The following is a 19,188-nucleotide window of genomic DNA, read 5'->3' as shown; positions in this document are numbered from 1 at the left end:
ATCCTGCTCTCTTTCTTTGTCTCTCTCCTTTTTTAAAAGGTGGAATCCCACTCTGTCGCCCAGGCTGGAGTGCAGTGGTGCGATCTTGGCTCACAGAAACCTCTGCCTCTTGGGTTCAAGCGATTCTCCTGCCTTAACTTCCCAACTAGCTGGGACTACACGTGTGCGCCACCATGTCCGGCTAAATTTTTTGTATTATTATTAGAGATGGGGTTTCACCGTGTTTGCCCGGGGGTTGTCTTGAACTCCTGACCTCAAGTGATCCCCCTGCCTCAGCCTCCCAAAGTGCTTGTCCGGCCTGTATTTTCTTTTAAGCCCCTCATATTCCTGGGCTCATGGCCCCTTCCTCCATCCTCAAGCACGTGATTCCAGTCTCTGCCCTGTCACAGCTCCTCTGACTCAGACCCTCCTGCCCCGCTCCTATAAGGAACCCTGTGATTACACTGGGCCCACCCAGGTCATCCAGAGTCAGTTTCTATCTCAAGATCCTTTACTTAATTACATCAGCAAAGCCTCTTTGCAATGGACATACCCACAGGTCCCAGGTGTTTGAATGTGGACACATATGGGGGGCCCTTGTTCAGCCCCCTATGGAGGGTGGTTGGTGATTTTCAGTAGGATGGTCAGGGAAGACCCCGCTGAAAAGCCACCATTTGAGCCAAGACCGGAGGAGCTGAGGCTGTGGGCCAGGATGACATTGAGGGTAGGGCCTTCCAGGCAAAAGAGCAGTGAGTCCAAAGCCGGCCGCAGGTGCGCTGGCGTGTTCCAGGAAAACCGGGGAGGGAGCCACAGCTGCGGCCGAGCGAGGAGAGGAGCAGCGGGAGGTGAGGCCAGAGAAGCTTTGGGGGCAGAAGTTGGGGTCTCATGGTTGTCATGAAGCTCGGGGTTTTATTCTGAGTACGTGGGAGCCATGGAGGGTTCTGAGCAGAGGAAGCACAGGACCCGACCTCGGTTTCACAGGCTTCCTCTGGCTGCTGTGTGGAAAATAGGGAAATGGGGCAAGAGTGGAAGACGGGAGGCCTGTGGGGAAGCTTTTGCACAATGGCCTCGGTGAGAAAGACTCATGACTTGGGCCAGATGCTGGGATGTGTCCCCTACATCCCCTTTCAGGAGCAGGCATGCATGCCCCACTGCCAGGGGGTTGCCTGCTGTGAGCTCACAGCTGAGACCCGCCCCAGAAAATGCCCCTGGCCAACAGGAGCTGCTGGGGTCACCCTGGGGTCCATCCATCTCCAAAGACTGGTAATAAACACAGGGGTGTAAAGGTCCAGCCCCTTGACTCAATTCATCGCAGTTCTGAAGGGCTGTCTTCACTGCAGACTTCCTCGAAGGATGGATTGCAAAGTCATGCATAGAGCGTGCAGGGCCCAGGCGACTATCTATATGTCTCTCTATATTTTAGGATCCCTGTCTACATTAGCAATTTCTTTAAAAATATATTTCAAAATTCCTGCACCCACATGAGGTCTAGTGATTTATCCATGAAGGTATAGAGTAACGGATAGAGAAGGGGTACTTATGTGGTTTATTGTCCAACAGATTGTGTGAAAGTTTTTTGTCATGTCCAAGCAGCATCTCTCTCTGGTCAGGCCCATGTTATATACGAGAACAATGGAACAAGTCCAAGGCAAAGCAACACATCCCCCTGTAAAAACTATCAGTGTAACCATCCACTTCCGTATCTGTCCAGTCACTTAACAAATATTGACAGACCACCTTTAAACACAGGCCGCTGTGCTGGTATCTGGGACACAGCGGTAAGAGCCATCTGATCTCATGACGCTCTCAGGAAGTTCCAGTCTCTGAGGATGGACAGCATACAGGTCAGCACATAAACATCATTCAGATTGTGAAAAATAGAATACAGGACACAGATTGGGAGATGGGATAAAGAGTTGTGGGGGTGGAGCTACTGTCTCATTTTGGGTGGTCTGGGAGGGCCTCTCTGAGCAGGTGACATATGGGCTGAGTCCTGAAGGACAAGATGGGGCTGCCGTGGGTGATTTGAGGGAACAGCATGCTAGGTGGAAGGAACAGCAAGTGCAAAGGCCAGAGATCAGGAGGATCAGATATGGGGTCAGAGTATCTAAGAAGTCGGGAGAGTGGTAAGAGATGGGGATGCAGAGACACTGTCAGGTGAGATAGAAAGAGAAGGGAGCCAGGCGTGGTGGCTGACTCCTGTAATCCCAGCACTTTGGGAGGCAGAGGTGGGCAGATTGTTTGAGCCCAGGAGTTTGAGATCAGCCTGGGCAATGTGGCGAGACCTCATGTCTACAAAAAGAAAAAAAATAAAAGCCAGATGTGGTAGCACATGGCTGTGGTCCCAGCTACTGAGGAGGCAGGAGGATCACTTGAGCCTGGAAGGTTGAGGCTGCAGTGAGTCAAGATCATGCCCCTGTAATCCAGCCTGGGTGGGTGACAGAACAAGAAACTGTGTCCAAAAAAAAAAAAAAAAAAAAAAAAGAAAAGAAAAGGGAAGAGAATGGTCACATTTTATTGCAATGACAGTGTTTTGTTTCATTTAAACAATTTTCTCTCCGCTTTGAGTCCAGCCTGACTCAGGAGACGGGTAGAGCCTTCCTCTCATTCCACCTCACGAGGAGCTCGAACCTGCTCCCTGAAATCCCCATCAGCTCTGGCAAGTCCTCGGGCTCTGCTGCCTGTAACACAGCTCCCTGCTTACCAGAGGCTTTTGCAGGCACGTTAAACGTTCACTCAGACCCTGAACTAGATCGAGCCACAGAAAGCTTTGACTCACGGAGCTGCCGGTCCCCATTACCCCAAGATACGCATTCTTTCTCTTCCTTAAGGAATTAAGGTGCCATATTGAAACTTTAATCTTTAAATACAGGTAAATAAAACATGATTACAGAAATCATTTTCACTAAAAAATTTATCATGAGCTAAAATTTCTGCCTTACAGCATTCATCTTTTGGGAGTGGGTGGTTGTCCCTGCTGCAGATAATTGTGACCCTGAATAGCTGGACCTGTGTTCACTGTGAACCAACATTTCCTTCGAGGGCCCCCAAAGACCCCGAGTGTGAATCGCCTGAGTGGGTGGAGTCTCTCACCCTGTGAGTCCTTCCACCAGGGGCCCTGTCCTTCCACCCACCTTCCCCCAGGCCTGTTTCCCTTAAGGTCTGAGCTGGGCTGCCCAGTGAGGGGTCATCCTCGTGGATCTGACTCACTGCTCAGGGCAGCAGCTCATGGTTCATTCAGTCCCAGCGACATCTCGATGGGGTGACGTGAGGGGCACAGAGAACCGAGGTTTGGGTCTGATGGGATTAAACCCCCAACTGGTGTCCCCGTGTCTTCTCTTTCCTGACACCAGACACCAAGAAGAAACAGCCCCAGACACACCAGTGAGTGAATTCCGAAGGGTGAGCGGGGGCCAGGCGGCCTCTGAAGGCTCCACATGGGTTTTGAGCTTTCGCTTTTTGCAGCAGCAGCAAACCCACTGCTCTGGGCTGGGAATTGGTGTTTGCTAAACACACAGGTGGTCTGGAGTGATGTTTTCCTTCTTTAGGAAAGTAACACATGTTCCTTATGACAGACATGCAAAGAGGCAGGCATGTTTTTTAAGGATAAGTGAAACCTTCAGCAGGTCCACGGGGACTGAGTGAAAGGTCTCCCCCCAGGTCAGCCCCTCAGCCTCCCAGTTTCTTCTTGGAGAAGCCAGTGCAGGGCCCCGCGGTGGGGGCGGTGGGTGGGAGGCAGTCTCAAGACACCAGGACACGATTAGAGGGTCTCATTTCGACCCCTGTGCACGGGTGTCACTGGCTTGGACCAGCCTTCTGGAGGCCTCCAGTGAGAAGGGGACAAACCAGGCTGTGACCCTGGCCATTTTCTCCTATGTGATTACCATTCCCTCACTGCACACCCTCTTTCTGGCCCATCCACAGAGCACGGACCTGTCCTTGTAAGCTGGCAGTTCTTGCTCCCTGGGGCTGATGTGGGAGAAACCTGACCATGTTGATGGGCGGTCTGTACTTTCCCCTCCAAATAGAACCCTAGCAACTGCTGCTCTTTTATTACAGAAATGCCAGGCTCATGGTCAGAGATGACATAAAGAGAAAGTGAGTAAAGATGGAAATAAGAATCATTCCCCTTCTTGGCCGGGCACGGTGGCTCATGCCTGTAATCCCTGCACATTGGGAGACCAAGGTGGGTGGATCACGAGGACAGGAGGTTGAGACCATCCTGGCTAACATGGTGAAACCCCGTCTTTACTAGCCGGGCGTGGAGGGGGGCACCTGTAGTCCCAGCTACTTGGGAGGCTGAGGCAGGAGAATGGTGTGAACCCGGGAGGTGGAGATTGCGGTGAGCGGAGCTCACACCACCGCACTCCAGTCCAGGCGACAGAGTGAGGCTCCATCGCAAAAAAAAAAAAAAAAAAAAAAAAAAAAAATTCATTCCCCTTCCTACTCCCACACGGGGCTGCATTTTAAATAAATAAACTCCTTGATTGCATCCCTTGGGAAGATCTGACTTCCTATAACTGAGACTTACTTCTCTTAACAAGTTCTTGATGTCAATGAGAGAAGCAACCCTGGCCTGAACCTTTAAGTCAAAGTGTCTGAGCGCAGCTGGGAACGGGCAACACGGACCTGGTTATTGTGGTCCTGATGGTAGATTTCAGTCCTGTTTGGCCCAGGTGGTTCATCACTGTCTCACCTGTAGCTGGTTTATGGAAGGTCTGAACTGAATGCAAGCAGGAAACAGCTTCACTTTTCTCCAGCAGCTGCCTTCCAGTAGCTTCTGTGAGGCAAGGCTGGGTTAGGGTGAGCAAGTGAGGCCAAATTGTGGAAGTGCTGCATTGAATACTGTCTCCTTTCCCCCTCCTCCTCCCCTTCCTCCCCCTTTCCTCCTCCCCCTTCTCCTCCCTCTCCTCCTCCCCCTCCTCCCCCTCTTCATCCTCCTCTTCCTCCTCCTTTTTTCTTCTTCTTCCTCCTTCTCCTTCTTTCTCACAAAGGATCCTGTCTTTACATTTTTAATATTTTGTTAATCACAGATTTTTTTGCATGAAGTTTGAGTTTTAAAAAGTACTGTGTTAACGATGTTATTTATCATGATTATTGAATTTTTTGGTGCCCATTTAGATTTTACACCTGGGGTGAGTGTCTCCCTTGCCTCACCCTAATCCCTGCCCTATTGTTAGGTCTCAGGCCCCTGCTTCTGGATGACATTTTGGGAAGATCCCTTGGGTTTTTGTTCACTTTTATTTATAAGAACAAGTTCATTAATCATTATCACTCTCATCTAGATAGTAAAAGCCTTGGCTGGTCCAAATCTAAATTTTAATATCACATTTAATTCCAAGCTTTTCCTCTCCCCCTACCCACCTCTCACTAAGGCTTGGGGTCCCCTTCTCCGCTGTTCCTTCTGGTGGTTCCAGGGCTGGGACAGGTACAGAGATGAATGTCATACAGGAGAAAGGGTCTTTTCCTTTTGGATGCCATCAGTGACTGATGTGTAGGTGAACAGATGCTGGTGCTCTTGTGTGGTGCATTTCATTCCTTCATGTATTCATGTAGTCTTGTTCCCCCAATTCGCACCCCAGCATAGGGAGGCAGCTGGAGGCTTCTCTGTACTCTACAGGGACTGTCATTTCACTAAACCTGCAGGTAGCATGACAAAGGAAATTCCACTCAGGTAAAGTGGTTTCATATACAAGCAAAGAATGATTCCAGCACAGGGCACAAAGGCCTAAATGCTGTGCAAATCCACCAGTCATTCAGTTAATCTTTGTTAACAGACAACCTTCCTGGGGTGAGCGCATGACTTTCATTCTCTGCCCTCATGGAGTTACCAGAAGAGAAGCCAACTATTCAAAGACTCAATAAAAATATCATCCAGTAACTGAATGTGCAAAATGCTGCAAAGGAAACATTTGGGGGATTATAGAGTTTGATCCTGGGTCAGGGGATAGGAGCTTAGGGCATAGGGAATGGAGAGAAAGTCTGTCAAAGGGAAGCGGGAATTAACCAAGTAACTGCAGGCGATGGGAGGGGAAGAATGTTTCAGCAAAGGGAACAACGTGTGCAAAGGACTGGGGGTAAGGAGGATGCCGTGTCTTCTTGGGACTAAGGAACATCCCACAGGCTGCAGCTGAGCGAGGCAAGAACTGGATGGGAGCTCTGCAAAGCACAGCAAGTGCCAAGTGCTGGGTTGGGCTGAGCCTGTTCGGTTTGAGGAACTGTGATAAGGCCAGGGGTAGCAGAGAGGGCAAGGTGGCCAGATGCTGCTGGGAATGTAAGCTGGTGAGGAATCGGGTCGTCCTAGAGCAAAGGGATGATATGAAAGGACTTGAGGGAGGAAAGTAACATTTGGGGATGATGCATGTCTTGGGAATCTTGGTAAAGTGAACTCATCGCTTGAATGTTAATAAGTCATTTGCATGTGCGGAGACAAATGGGCCTGTTTCTATTGCTGTGATCAAATCCTCTAAAAGCACTCAATAATGATTTCACAAAGGTTATTCAAATGATAGATGGATTTCAGAAATTTGTGGTAATTAAGCACTTTAAGGTTGGCAGGGAGCAGATAGGTTACTGAAGTCACATGAAGGTGTTAGAGATAGCAATTTAAAACGAAACCAACAATTTTTAGGCTTTCCAAAGTAATTTGACTCTCTGTGTCTTTCTCAAACATGAATAGAAGATGATAATGAATACTTTGAATGTTTCTTTCCTTATTTTACATCAGAATTTGTATTGAAAATTTCAACATATCACTTATTAAAGGACCTGTATATGTTATGAAGGATCCTGTATTTTGCAGAAATTGCTAAAGAATATTGTCCTTTTCACCTGGTAGCAACTGGCAACTTTAGTTTTTTTCTTGTGATTTTAAAAGACCTGATCATGCTTGAAAATTTGAAAACATACAACTACTATAAAAAAGAAAATGAAAACCATTTATAATGTTACCACTGACATGTTACTACTGTTGGTACCCTGATTTGTCTCTTATTTAACTATTTCCTCTGAATATGGATGCATGTGTGATAAGAGTGTAAAATCCATGTTTTTGTATCCATTTTTTTCACTTCACATGAAATCACGAGCGCTTTCTACACTATTGAAAATTTCAGGTAAGCATATGATCAAATCATCCTTCAATATTTCCCTGTTTGGAAAACCTGTGCACCCTTCTCCATTCCTATATTATTGGACATTTGTACTGCTTCCAATTTTTGCTGTTGCAGTTTATGTGGCAATGATTGTATTACTACATAATCTTGGTTTGCATTTATGAACAGCTCCTTAAGATAATATCTTATGTGTGTGATAACTGCATCAAGGATTAAGTGCTTTTTAAATTTAAGCTCTTGATACATCCAGCAAATTGCTTTTGGAGACATCGGGCCTGGTGGTCCCCCACTGATGGGCATTCTGTGCTCATGTTTCTGTTGCCTCACAGGCACTGTGTTGAAGAGTGTTTGTGTTAATCCTATTTGATATGCTTTGTTATTCTTTTAATTTTCAGAGAATTCACGGCTGGGACCAGCTAGTCCATGGCTCCACCTTCTTGGGAGCAGATTAGATCCGCTTTCAAGCCAGTGAGGTGATCTGAGTCCCAGCAGCCTCATCTGCCAAGTCAACCCCTGCACTGCATTGAGAAAGCTGCGGTCAGAGATTCAGAGTGAAGACAAGCGCTGTCCCACGCCAGAGCCCAAACCTGTCCCCGGGTTGGGAAGCTGAGGAGTGATTATTTGGTTCTCGGATGCTTTGAGGGTGCCTCATGTGGTATGCGATCAGTGCACACATCCCAGGTATGTCAGCTGCGCCCCGACCAGCCTCCCGAGTTTGGGGTGCTACCGACACAGGATGCATCTGTGGCACATCGTGATAGGCCTCCCCAAGTACCCTGTCCTGCTGGTGCCCTGTCTTCTGACCCCCCCATCAGATCTTGGCGCCAAGCCCTGACAACCACTTCACCCTGGAGGCCGTTCCCAGAGCCTATTTCACGGCTCATTCAGAAGGAAGATGAGGGGCCTTTTCCATTTCCAGTATTAAATGATTTAATTCACAAGGGACTTGGTCAACACAAGTATCCCAACAGAGCCCAGGCCCTGTATCATTTGCAATTTACCATTCTGATTAAACCCAACCCAACCCCATCAAGCTCCGCATGGGGTGAACCAACCGAAACTGCACCACAGGCCCCAGGGGGGCATCCGGCCCAGGGAACTGAGGCTGGAGAGGGGAGGGGGAGCTGGGAGTACATCTGCCTCGTTTCAGGAAATCCAGTAACCTCTTAAGATGGATGTTTCTGTAGAAATACATCTGATAAATGTTTAATTACATGTTAAGAGGGACCATTATTCACGGAGCAGTCATTAGCCCCAGAGAACTTCAAGCCCCTCACCTTGTTAAGAGTCACGTTCATATGCAGATCAGCCCCAAATTCCAACATTCCCTGCTCCAGGAGGAGAGCAGGTGGGAGAGCCTGGTGAGGTCTCCATCAAAACAGTGTAACACAGGGCATCAGTGGGGTGGCCAGCGGCTTGGCTGTGGGTGGGAGATTTCAGAGAGGTGGGACCTAAGCCAGGAACCTGAATCAAGGCGCCAAGACCTCAGCCCCACCCCGACCTACCTGTTCTAAGGGTCCCTGCAGGGCTCCGTAATCCCTACCTGTGAGGGGCTCCCCTCCTGAAGCTCTTGATGCTTCCCAGGCCCCCCGAAGTCCTGCGGTTCCCTGGAGATGCTGTCGGCTCACAAGGTGCCAGGAAGGACTCTCCTGGGATGGAAGACTTGGGTGGACCCGTCCTGGGTGACAGGCAGTGGGTGTATCGCTCAGGGTTCTGAGGAGGCAGGTGACAGAATCCATTTAGGTCCTGAAGCAAGGAAAAGCAGAACCAACCAGAAGGCCCCAGGAGCAGGAGTCCCAGGTCTTGGAGGGGCAGGAACTAGGGCATCCTGGGGCTCTTGGTGGCAGGGGCAAGGGAGAAGAGCTTGCTGAGGGCCGCTTAGTATAAGCCCAGGTGACTTAAGTCCCAGAAAAAAAAGCAGTGGACCCTTACCCATAGAAGGCAGCAGAGCCAGGCCATCCCCCTGCACTCCAGGAGCCCCAGACACCACACTGCCTCTCAGCCCTGCCAGGGAACTTCTCCCTTCCTCCTTTCCCTCCCCCTCCTCTACAGGCGGAATTAATTAGCAAAAAATCACAAACACAAAAACACACTCTCAATGCCTAAATAGCATTGTTTATTTGTCACTGACTTGGCCTTGTATTTGTCTGTCTTTTTGCCTCAGTCTCTAAAATGAGCACAAAATCAACATTCAAGGGAGAAGTGTGCACTGGCGTGGGGAGTGGGGGGAGACAGCTTCAATCTGTCAACCAGCCTTTTCCATGTGAGAAATGTCAGCAGGTAGAAATGGATTAAGTCTGCCACTGAGTTGGTTACAATCCAGAGGTGAGGGTCTTTGGAGTGACCTTTATTTAAGAAATATCACGGCAGAGGCTGTTGGAAAGACGCTTTGGTGAATGATGGAGCCTGATGCATGGTGTGTTCACTGGGCTCTCCAGAAAAAGAGCCGGCAGGAGGTGTCCATATCCTACATACAGAGAAAGAGGCTGAGTTTAAGGAATTGGCTAATGTGATCCTGAAGGCTAGCAAGTCTGAAATCTGCAGGCTGGGCAGGTTCAAGACCCAGGGAGGAGTTGGTGCCACCGTTCAAGTCTGAAGGTCATGGAGCTGGAGACCCAGGGAGGAACTGGGGCTGCTGTTCAAGTCTGAAGGTCGTGGAGCTGGAGACCCAGAAAGGAAATGGTGCTACTCTTCAAGTTTGAGGGTCATGGAGCTATAGACTAGGGGAGGAGCTACCGTTCAAGTGGCACTTCCCTGGGTCTCCAGTTCCAAGATGCTCAAACTTGAACAGTGGTAGCACTAGCTCCTCCCCAGGTCTCTGGTTCCATGACCCTCAGACTTGAAGAGTAGCACCGTTTCTTTTCCGGTTCTCCAGCTCCACGACCCTCAGACTTGAGGGGCTGGAGACCCAGGGAGGAGCTGGTGCTGCTGTCCTAGTTTGAGGGTCGTGGAGCTGGAGACCTGGGGAGAAGCTGGTGCTGCTGTGCAAGTCTGAAGATGGTGGAGCTGGAGACCCAGAAAGCAGCAGGTGCTGCTGTTCGTTTGAGAGTCATGGAGCTGGAGACCTGGGGAGAAGCTGGTGCTGCTGTTCAAGTCTGAAAATAGTGGAGTGGGAGACCCAGAAAGGAGCTGGTGCTGCTGTTCAAGTCTGAGGGTCGTAGAGCTGGAGACCCAGAAAGGAAATGGTGCTACTCTTCAAGCGTGATGGTCATGGAGCTGGAGATATGGGAGGAGTCAGTGCTGCTCTTCTAGTTTGAGGGTCTGGGATCTGGTGACCCGAGGAGGAGCCGGTGCGGCGGTTCAGGTTTGAGGGTCGTGGAGGTGCTGACCCAGGGAGGAGCTGGCACTGCTTTTTAAAATTGAGGGTCGTGGAGCTGGGGACCTGGGGAAAAGCCAGTGCTGCTGCTGTATTTTCAGGGTCATGGAGCTGAAGACCCGGGAAGTAGCTGGTACTGCAGTTCAAGTTTGAGGTTTGTGGAGCTGGATATCTGGGCAGGAGTCAGTGCTGCTGTTCTAGTTTGAGGATCTGTAGCTGGGGACCTGCAGAGGAATTGGTGCTGCTGTTTTAGTTTAAGGTTTGTGGAGCTGGAGACCTGGGCGGAACTGTTGCTGTAGTTCAAGTATGAGGGTCGTGGAGCTGGAGACCTGGCGAGAAGTCAGTGCTGCTCTTCTAGTTTAAGAGTCTGGGAGCTGGTGATCTGGGTAGGAGCCGGTCTGCTGTTCTAGTTTTAGGGTCTTGGAGCTGGCGACCCGGGGAGGAGCAACAGTTTGAGGGACGAGTAGCTGGAAACCTGGGGAGGAGCTGGTGCTGCGGTTCAAGTTTGAGGGGTGTGGAGTTGGATACCTGGCAAGTCAAGTTTGAGAGTCTTGGAGCTGGTGACCTGGGTAGAAGCCGGATTGCTGTTGTAGTTTGAGGGTCTTGGAGCTGTTGACCCCGGAGGAGCGGGTGGTGCTGTTATAGTTAGGGTCGTGAAGCTGAAGACCAGGGGAGGAGCCGCTACTGCTGTTTTATTTTGAGAGTCGTGGCTATTGAGACTTGGGGAGGAGCTGGTGCTGCAGTTCTAGTTTGAGGTGGGGAGCTGGAGGCTGTGGGTGGAGCTGGTGCTGCTGTTGTAGTTTGAGGGTCTGTTGCTGGGGACCTCGGGAGGAGCTGGTGCTGCTGTTTTAGCTTAAGGTCAATGGAGCTGGAGACCCAGAGAGGAGATGGTGCTGCTGTTCTAGTTTGAGGGTCAGGGAGCTGGAGACTCGTGGAGGAGCCAGTGCTGAAGTTCAAGTTTGAGTTTTGTGGATCTGTAAACCTGGACAGGAGTCAGGGCTGCTGTTGTAGTTTGAGGGTCTTGGAGCTGTTGACCCGAGGAGGAGCTGGTGCTGCTGTGCTAGTTTTAGGGTCGTGGAGCTGGAGACCTGGAGAGGAGCTGGAGCTGCTGTTCTAGTTTTAGGGTCATGGTGCTGGAGACCCGGAGAGGAGATGGTGCTGCTGTTGTAGTTTGTGGGTCTGCAGCTGGAGACCTGGGGAGAAGCGGGTACTGCTGTTTTTGTTTAAGGTCCGTGGAGCTGGAGACCTGGGGAGGAGCGCGTGCTGCAGTTCAAGTTTCAGGGTCATGGAGCTGGAGACCTGGCGAGAAGTCAGTGCTGCTGTTCTTGTTTGAGTCTTGGAGCTGGTGTTTTGGGTAGACACTGGTCTGCTGTTCTAGTTTTAGCGTCTTGGAGCTGTTGACCACAGAGGAGCAAGTAGTTACTATTATAGTTAGGGTCGTGAAGCTGAAGACTAGGGGAGGAGCCGGTGCTGCTGTTTTGAGGGTCGCGGATATTGAGACTCGGAAAAGAGCGGGTGCTGGAGTTCTAGTTTGAGGTGTGGAGCTGGAGACTTTGGGTGGTGCCAGTGTACTGTTCTAGTTTGAGGGTCTGTAGCTGGGGATTGGGGAGGAGACAATACTGCCATTTTAGTTTCAGGTCTGTGGAGCTGGAGACCCAGGGAGGAGCCAGTGCTGCTGCTGTTTAAGTCTGAGGGTTATGTAGCTGGAGACCTGGGAGGAGCCTGTCGTGCTGTTTAAGTCTGAGGTTCGTGATGCTAAACATGGTGCCGGTGTTGGGGAAGGAGAGAGAGAAGAGAGGAGAAGAGAGAGAGAAAATGAATCACAGGATGCCACTTGAAACCACAGGTGTAACTGTTTCTCAAGCAGGTTAAACCTGGGAACTTGTGAGTCCTGGTGATCAATGCATTCTTTTCTCTCTTAAACAGTTTGGATTTCTCTTCTATCTCACACGTCAGAAAGACCCTGATTAATGCCCTTAGAATTTGAGAAGCTTAAGAAAACTAAATGATGATTGTAATAATAATAATAATAATAATAGGAATTATACCATAATTATCCTTACTGAGAGAGACAAAAATCACACACACACAATATGTCTTTTCCATCAGTTAGTAAAATAAAAAATAAATGGATAAATAAACCCAAGCAAAGCTATAAAATGTTGTTTTGTGGAGAACGGATGGAGGACAGAGATTAGTCTGAGAATTGCTACTAATGGAGAAACTTCACACTTACCATTTTTCCTGTGAGGTTTTGGTGCAGAATGATATTGTGTGAGTTCTGGCAGCTGAGTCACTTCCCACGGCCCGGTGATGCCGTCAGTGTCACAGAAGGACCCTCTCCCAGCTGGTCCTGCCTCTCTGCTACGATGAGTGTGGCTTCTGATCCCCATCAACTGACTGTGTCTTAAGACCAGGCCCATGAGCACAAGGGTTTCCATGATGAAGGTTCCTGGATGGAACACCGTGGATGTTCCTAATGTTCCTTCCTGATGTTCATCTGCCATCTTGCTATTTAATGCATCTTGTGTATAACTGTCTTCTAAATATTAAATAGAAAAAAGCATTTATACCATGTGGGTAAGGTATAAAGAATATTGACACACTGGACACACAGGACCTCCACCAAGTTTAGGGAATAGAATCTGAAGAGACATAACTTTGGATGCTCCCTCAAGGCCCCTCCTGAATCCCAGTCCCTTCCCTTCTACAGAGAGAATCACTTTCTGCTTTAGTCTTTATTATTCCCATACTTTACTTCATAGTACGTTTCTTTCACCAAGTATGTATACATCCCTAAACAATATGCCATTTAGTTTTTGAACTTTCTGTTGTCTTTTTGAGACAAGGTCTTGCTCTGTTGCCTCGGCTGTAGTTTTGAACTTCGATGTGAAGAAATTCTCCTGTGTGGCTGCTCCTATGCTGCATTGGGTCTGAGCATTTGCTCAATGTCTATTTTTGTCCTCCATTCTCTTCCTGAGACCCATCCACATTGATATGGTTCATTTTCATTGCTGCGTGATCTCCCGTAGCATGAGGGGAACATGGGAAATGTCTTCATTTTCCTGTGGATGAGGGTTTGGCCAGGTTGGGGCCCTTAGGACTGTGTTGCTAGAACATTCTTGGGCATTTCTTTTATATACAAGTGCAAGTTTCTTCTGATCAGTAGCTTTCAATTTTCAAAATTTCATCCCAGTTAAGAAATGTAATTTTCCTCATAACCCACAACACATATCCTTTCATATGCAAGCATAACAACAACAACAACAAAAATTCACAACCTTTCTTAGCAGTGGCTGAGTGTTCTTGTTGCTCTCCATTCTCCCCAACCCTTGCATTTCTTGGGTTGTGGGAGTTTTGCCAGTCTGGTGGGTGTCACATGATACCTCATCCTGTTAGGTTGTGACCCTCTTCATGTTTTTATTGGCCAGTCCTTCACATTTCCTCTTCTGTGAAGGGATGGTTCAAATCTTTTGTCCAGTTTCTGTTTAGCTGTTTGAATTTTTGTCTTTTTCTTTTTAAATTATTATTATTTTTTGAGACAGAGTCTTGCTTGGTCAACCAGGTTGGAGTGAAGTGGCGTGATCTCACCTCCTTCAACCTGCACCTTCCAGGTTCAAAGGATTCTCCTGCCTCAGCCTCCAGAGTAGCTGGGACTACAGGTGCGTGCCACCAATGCCCGGCTAATTTTCATGGTTTTAGTAGAGACGGGGTTCTACCATGTTGGCCAGGCTGGTCTCAAACTCCTGACCTCAGATGATCCACCCTCCTCGGCCTCCTAAAGTGCTGGGATTACAGGCATGAGCCACTGAGCCCGGCCTGCCTTTCTCTTTTTCAAGAGGCTGTTTGTAAGGTTTATGCACATTCATTTGGTGACTGTGTAACAAAGATGGGTTTGAATCCACCAGGATGAACCTGCAGGATCCCTTCTTTGTGGTGGGAGGGGAGACAGAGAAGAGTAGAGGGGCACGGAGAGTCAGAGCTGAGAGGAGGCCGAGTCAGGTGGGGGTTGCAGGCTGCTGTGAGGACTTGGCTCCTCCTCTGAGCCAGATGGAATTAGCAGGGGATTTAACTAGGGGAGTCATCGTCTCCCTTATGTATTTCTGCCATGTTTGGCTCGGTTGAACTCACCTGTTGAATAAGACTTGGCCTTGGCCACCCAGAGGCCCATGGCTAGGGCTTAACTCCCGGCATGGCCACTGACACATCCACGTTTGGCACACACATGGCTGGGCAGCCCTGAGACCTGCTCTGCCTGGGCCTTTCATTTATACAATATGGGTAAGGTATAAAGAATACCTTAAAGTTTCTTGCATTTGTCCCCTCTCAAGTCTGGCCTATTTATGAGTCTGATTACACCTCGGCATGAAGAAGGAGGTTTGGCAAATGACTCATAAAGCATATTTTTAAAGGTCACTACTGGGAGGAGAAGAAAGGGCCACTGAACATGGATGCTCTCTTTGCTGATGTGTTTTTTTCAATTAAGTGAAAATAAAGAGTCATGCCTCTTTGCACATACCTGGTCTGATTACCAAGCATCCAAGGAGGTCTCAGGTGTCTTGGAAGCTGGAACCATCAGCCCTGTATGAACTACATGTGCTTTTATATAAGGCGATCCCAAGCTCTGCTTCCTGCTTGGCATGAGTGAGCTGTGTATGAGGAGGTGGTTGTGGAGGAATCCCATGGTCTGACCAGACCAGACAGTCACCTGCAGGAGGGCAGGGGTGATGCTGTTCTCACATTCATCATCCACAGTGCCTGGCACCTGCTCCAGGCTATGGCAGGTGTACAGGTGTCCAGCTGATCTTAGATAATGTGGGCCCTGCTCAGCAACCCCAGGGGCTAGGAGGGAAATCAGCTTGAGAGCTTTCCTGGATTATGCCTTACCTAACTTACATGGCATTTCCAGGAGAGAGGGCTACTGGTTGTGTCTGTGTATCAGTCAGGATGAGTAACAGCAGCCGCTACAACAACAGCTCCCAACGCTCAGAGGGCATGCACACAAGTGTTCTGTCCTGCTCTTGTTACAGTCTCACTGTTGGGGCAGCTCACCTGAAAGGTCCCTTAGGAGACAAGTACCTGTGACTGTGATGTGCATCTTGCAAAGTCCTAAGGGAAGTGGGTAAAATTCGCTTACTCCAGCAGACAGGGAGGGGCACCCACGGCAAACTCCCTTCACCTGGGAGCAGGTGGGGTCCTTGAGTCCTATATCACCTGTTTTTCCTCTGCCTTGGCCCGATGTGATCTGACTTCTGCCTGCCTCTCCGACTCCATCTCCCCTCCCCTTCCTTTCTTTCTACCAATTAGGTTACAGCCTCAATGAATGTGACCAAGGACCCTGAATCACAGTGGCTTAACCAAGATGGAGGTTCACTCCTGTTTCACAAGAAAGTCAAAGCCAGTCAGGTGGTTCTTCTCTACAATTTTCAGGGGCTCAGCCTCCTTCCATCTTGTTGGTCTGACTTCCTTAGAGTGTGGCTTCCCTGCCAGTATCCATCCTGTCTCCTGCCAGCCAGCAGGGAGAGGAGAAGAGAACAAGAGGACACAAACCTTCCTTCTTCTAAAGGCAGCCACTGTGCATGGGCCTCACCTCCCCATGATCACAGCCTGGTCACATGACCTGTTTGCTGCAAGGGATGCTGGGAAATGTAGTCTTCATCCTGGATGTCAACACCCAGATTTGTCACTCCTGAGGCCAAGGGGAGAGAGGACATAGGAGAGAGTCACTTGTTCTGCCCACCCTTGCACACATTCCTCCAGCATAGCATGACCCACTGCCTCAGCTCGTGTAGGACTGAGGGGGTTTGTGGGACACAGACCTTTCAATTTTAAAACAAGGCAGTTCCAAACAAATCATTCCAGCTTGGCTGTAACTCAGAAGTTTCCCTGGATGTAATATTTCTAGTGTTAAAACCAGGAAAGTTCTTGACAAACCTGGACAAGTTGGTCCCCTCTACTCTAGACACACTGGCTTCCTTTCTGCTCCTCCAGCAGGCCAAGCCAGTGCCTGCCTGTAGGGCCTTTGTATCTGCTGTTACCCCTGTCTGGTATTCCCTTTCTGCAACTCTATGCAGTGCTCACTCCTCTTCTGTTGAGAAAAGGCTGCTCTCTGGGTGCCCCGGGGAGCCTGGTCTGCTGTACTCAGCACTACAGGCTCTGTGAAAATCCCTCCGTGCTCTTCATAGAATGAGATCTGTTCTTTCCACCCTTTCCTGCCCACTTCACTTTCAAAGTCCCTGAGGAGTTTTGATTTTTATTCTCTTCACCACTGAAAGATACATCTCTTTCCCTGAGGCTGTGGCTGGGCTCACACATAGCCAGATAAATCTGATATTAATAATAACCTGAATGAAAAACACGTATTAAATCCCAAGATTATGATGTAGGAAGCAAGCATTCTGAAGAGATGTGTAAGCCTAATAAAGGCCAAAGGATGTGGAGTAAAAGGAAATGTGGGATGGGGAAACATTTCATGCAACAGAACCCCACCTCTTGGTGAGTTCATTGGTACAAACTTTCTAGAAGGCAATTGGCAATTGCCCAATGAAAACGCCACTCATCTTTTAGTCCCAAATTCCATTTATAGGCATTTATCCCTAGGAAGTAGAAAAATATGTAAAGATGAATCTCTAAGGATGTTTATAAGAAGAAAGTAGGAAGCCTAAATGCTTGCTGGTGGCCCCCTGCCTTTCCTCCGGCGCTCCTCTCTCCCCAGTGGCTGGACACTTGCTACGTTTTCCCAGCCTCCCTTGCAGCGAACTGTGACCATGTGACCAGATTCTGACCAATGCAAAGTAATGAAAGTGTTGTGTGGCATGTTTTGAAGCCTCCTTACGTCTGTCATCTGCCTCATTTCTTAGTTTTTTGTTTCCTCTCTCCTCCTTGGCCTATGGATGTGATGGTTGGTGCTCTTCCCATCAATTTGGTCTGTGAAGGTGAGATTCACATCCTAGGAAGTGCAAAACACTTCACTGGACAAAAACAGGGTCCGTCAAATTTTGCATAAACACTAGACTGTCAAGCTCCAGCTTTGGTTTCTGTGAAAAATACACTTTTGTCTTAGTTGAAGTTAGAGCTCTGCTAGATGCAGCTGAATCACATCCTAACTTGATTAAAACACAAAATTCATTGAATACATTGTGGAACGTCCATAAATACCAGTGCTAAAAAACAATAATGTTGATATGTAGAGTTCTCATTGTCAAAATAAGTCCATAAAATATTGTTGAGTGCACATGAGGCGGGTTTACATCTGTATGTATTAAAACCACAATTCCAGTTTCATAAGACAAAAAGCATGTATGTGTATTGTGTGATATGTTTTTATTAGGTTGCTCTATCCATCCATTCATCCATCCATCCATCCATCCATCCATCCATCCATCCGTCCATCCACCTATCCATCCATCCATCTAGCCATCATTCATCCATCCTTCCATCTGTCCATTCGCCCATCCATCCATCCATTCATCCACCGATCTATCCAACCATCCAGGTAAGTTGTACACCAAAATAATGTTGGTCATCTTTAGTTGATTGTGTCAATGGTGATGTTAAAATTTTTTCTTTAAGTTTTACTTTATATTTGAACCTCTAAGATACCCTCCAAATTCTCCCTCTCCTGGTATTCATGCCTGTGTGTGATCCCTTCCCCTTGAGTGTACATGAGGCCTGTGACTTGATCCTAAGCAATAGAATATGGAAAATCAAATGGGATGCCGCTCCCATTTGACAGATGGTTATGTCACAGAAGGTTGTGACTTCTATCTTGCTGCTAGCTGACTCCTTCCTTTGCTTCAATGAAGAAGTTGTCATATTGGAAATGTGCTTGTGGGCAGGAACTGAGGGTGACCTCTGGCCAACAGCCTGCAAGTGAGTAAAGCCCCCATTCTGAGGCCTACCAGAACCTGACTCTTGCCCAGAGACATGTGAGCCTGGGAGCAGACCCTTCCCTGGTGGTTTCCTCAGCTGAGCCTCCACCCTTGGCCAACACCTTGATGATCGCCTGCAAGACCCCCTGGGGCAGAGGACCCGGTCGAGCCATGCCCAGACTCCTGACCCCTAGAAACTGTGAGATAATAAACGTGTGTTTCTGTAAGCTGCTAAGTTTGTGGTAATTTGTGAGGCAGCAATAAAAAAAGCATACACCTACTTAATCCCAGTCACTGAGCTGGGCCTTATAAAAACGTTCCACTAAAGAAAACAGCTTTGGAAATGCTCTGACATTTGTCACACATAGGCAATTTCAACCGAACACCTCTTATAACCTCTTTCCATGTTTGGGTGGAAAAACAGTGATTAACAAAGACTGGGAAAGTGTGAGGCATTTAAATGTATGTGCAATTTCAAGCCTTTCAGAGCCGGCTGAGAGCTGCTGCACTGATTAAACGGCTGATGATAACTTCTCAGCAGAAAGGTTAACGGGTGTGTGTGATTTTATCTGCAGTAGAGACTGAGGAGGTGGAGGGGAGGGGCTTCAGAATGGTCTTCAAGTTGATGATGGGTTGTTCAAAAGTGCTTTAGGTGCAGAACAAGAGAAGGAATGACATGGGGCTCAGAGGAGGCAAATTAGTCACTAGAAAGCTCCAAAGATCAGCCTTCTCTGTCTGCCATTCCCACGTGGCCACCTGGTCTGGCCTCTTCTGGTGGATGCCAACAGCCTCAAGGGGCCTCTGGATTCCTCTCTCGTACTCTGTTGTAAATTCTCAGTACTGTAGCTAAATGGATGTTTTAAGTTTCTCAAGCTACACATCCTCCCATTATGCTTTGGATGAAATC

General features: G+C 48.4%; 1 long non-coding RNA gene across 1 annotated transcript; it reads left to right on the top strand.

Annotated features, from left to right (window-relative positions):
- The first annotated feature begins 7,495 nt into the window (after positions 1 to 7,495).
- On the top strand, positions 7,496 to 18,505 carry LOC107000372 (uncharacterized). The gene is made up of 2 exons (XR_013400018.1): positions 7,496 to 7,775; positions 18,249 to 18,505. It is a non-coding gene; the product is annotated as an uncharacterized LOC107000372 (long non-coding RNA).
- The last annotated feature ends 683 nt before the right edge of the window (positions 18,506 to 19,188 follow it).

Source organism: Macaca mulatta, chromosome 10 (assembly GCF_049350105.2).
Source record: "Macaca mulatta isolate MMU2019108-1 chromosome 10, T2T-MMU8v2.0, whole genome shotgun sequence".
Lineage (NCBI taxonomy): Eukaryota > Metazoa > Chordata > Mammalia > Primates > Cercopithecidae > Macaca > Macaca mulatta.
The sequence above is the reverse complement of the archived record's forward strand: the minus strand, read 5'-3'. Positions and strand labels throughout refer to the sequence as shown.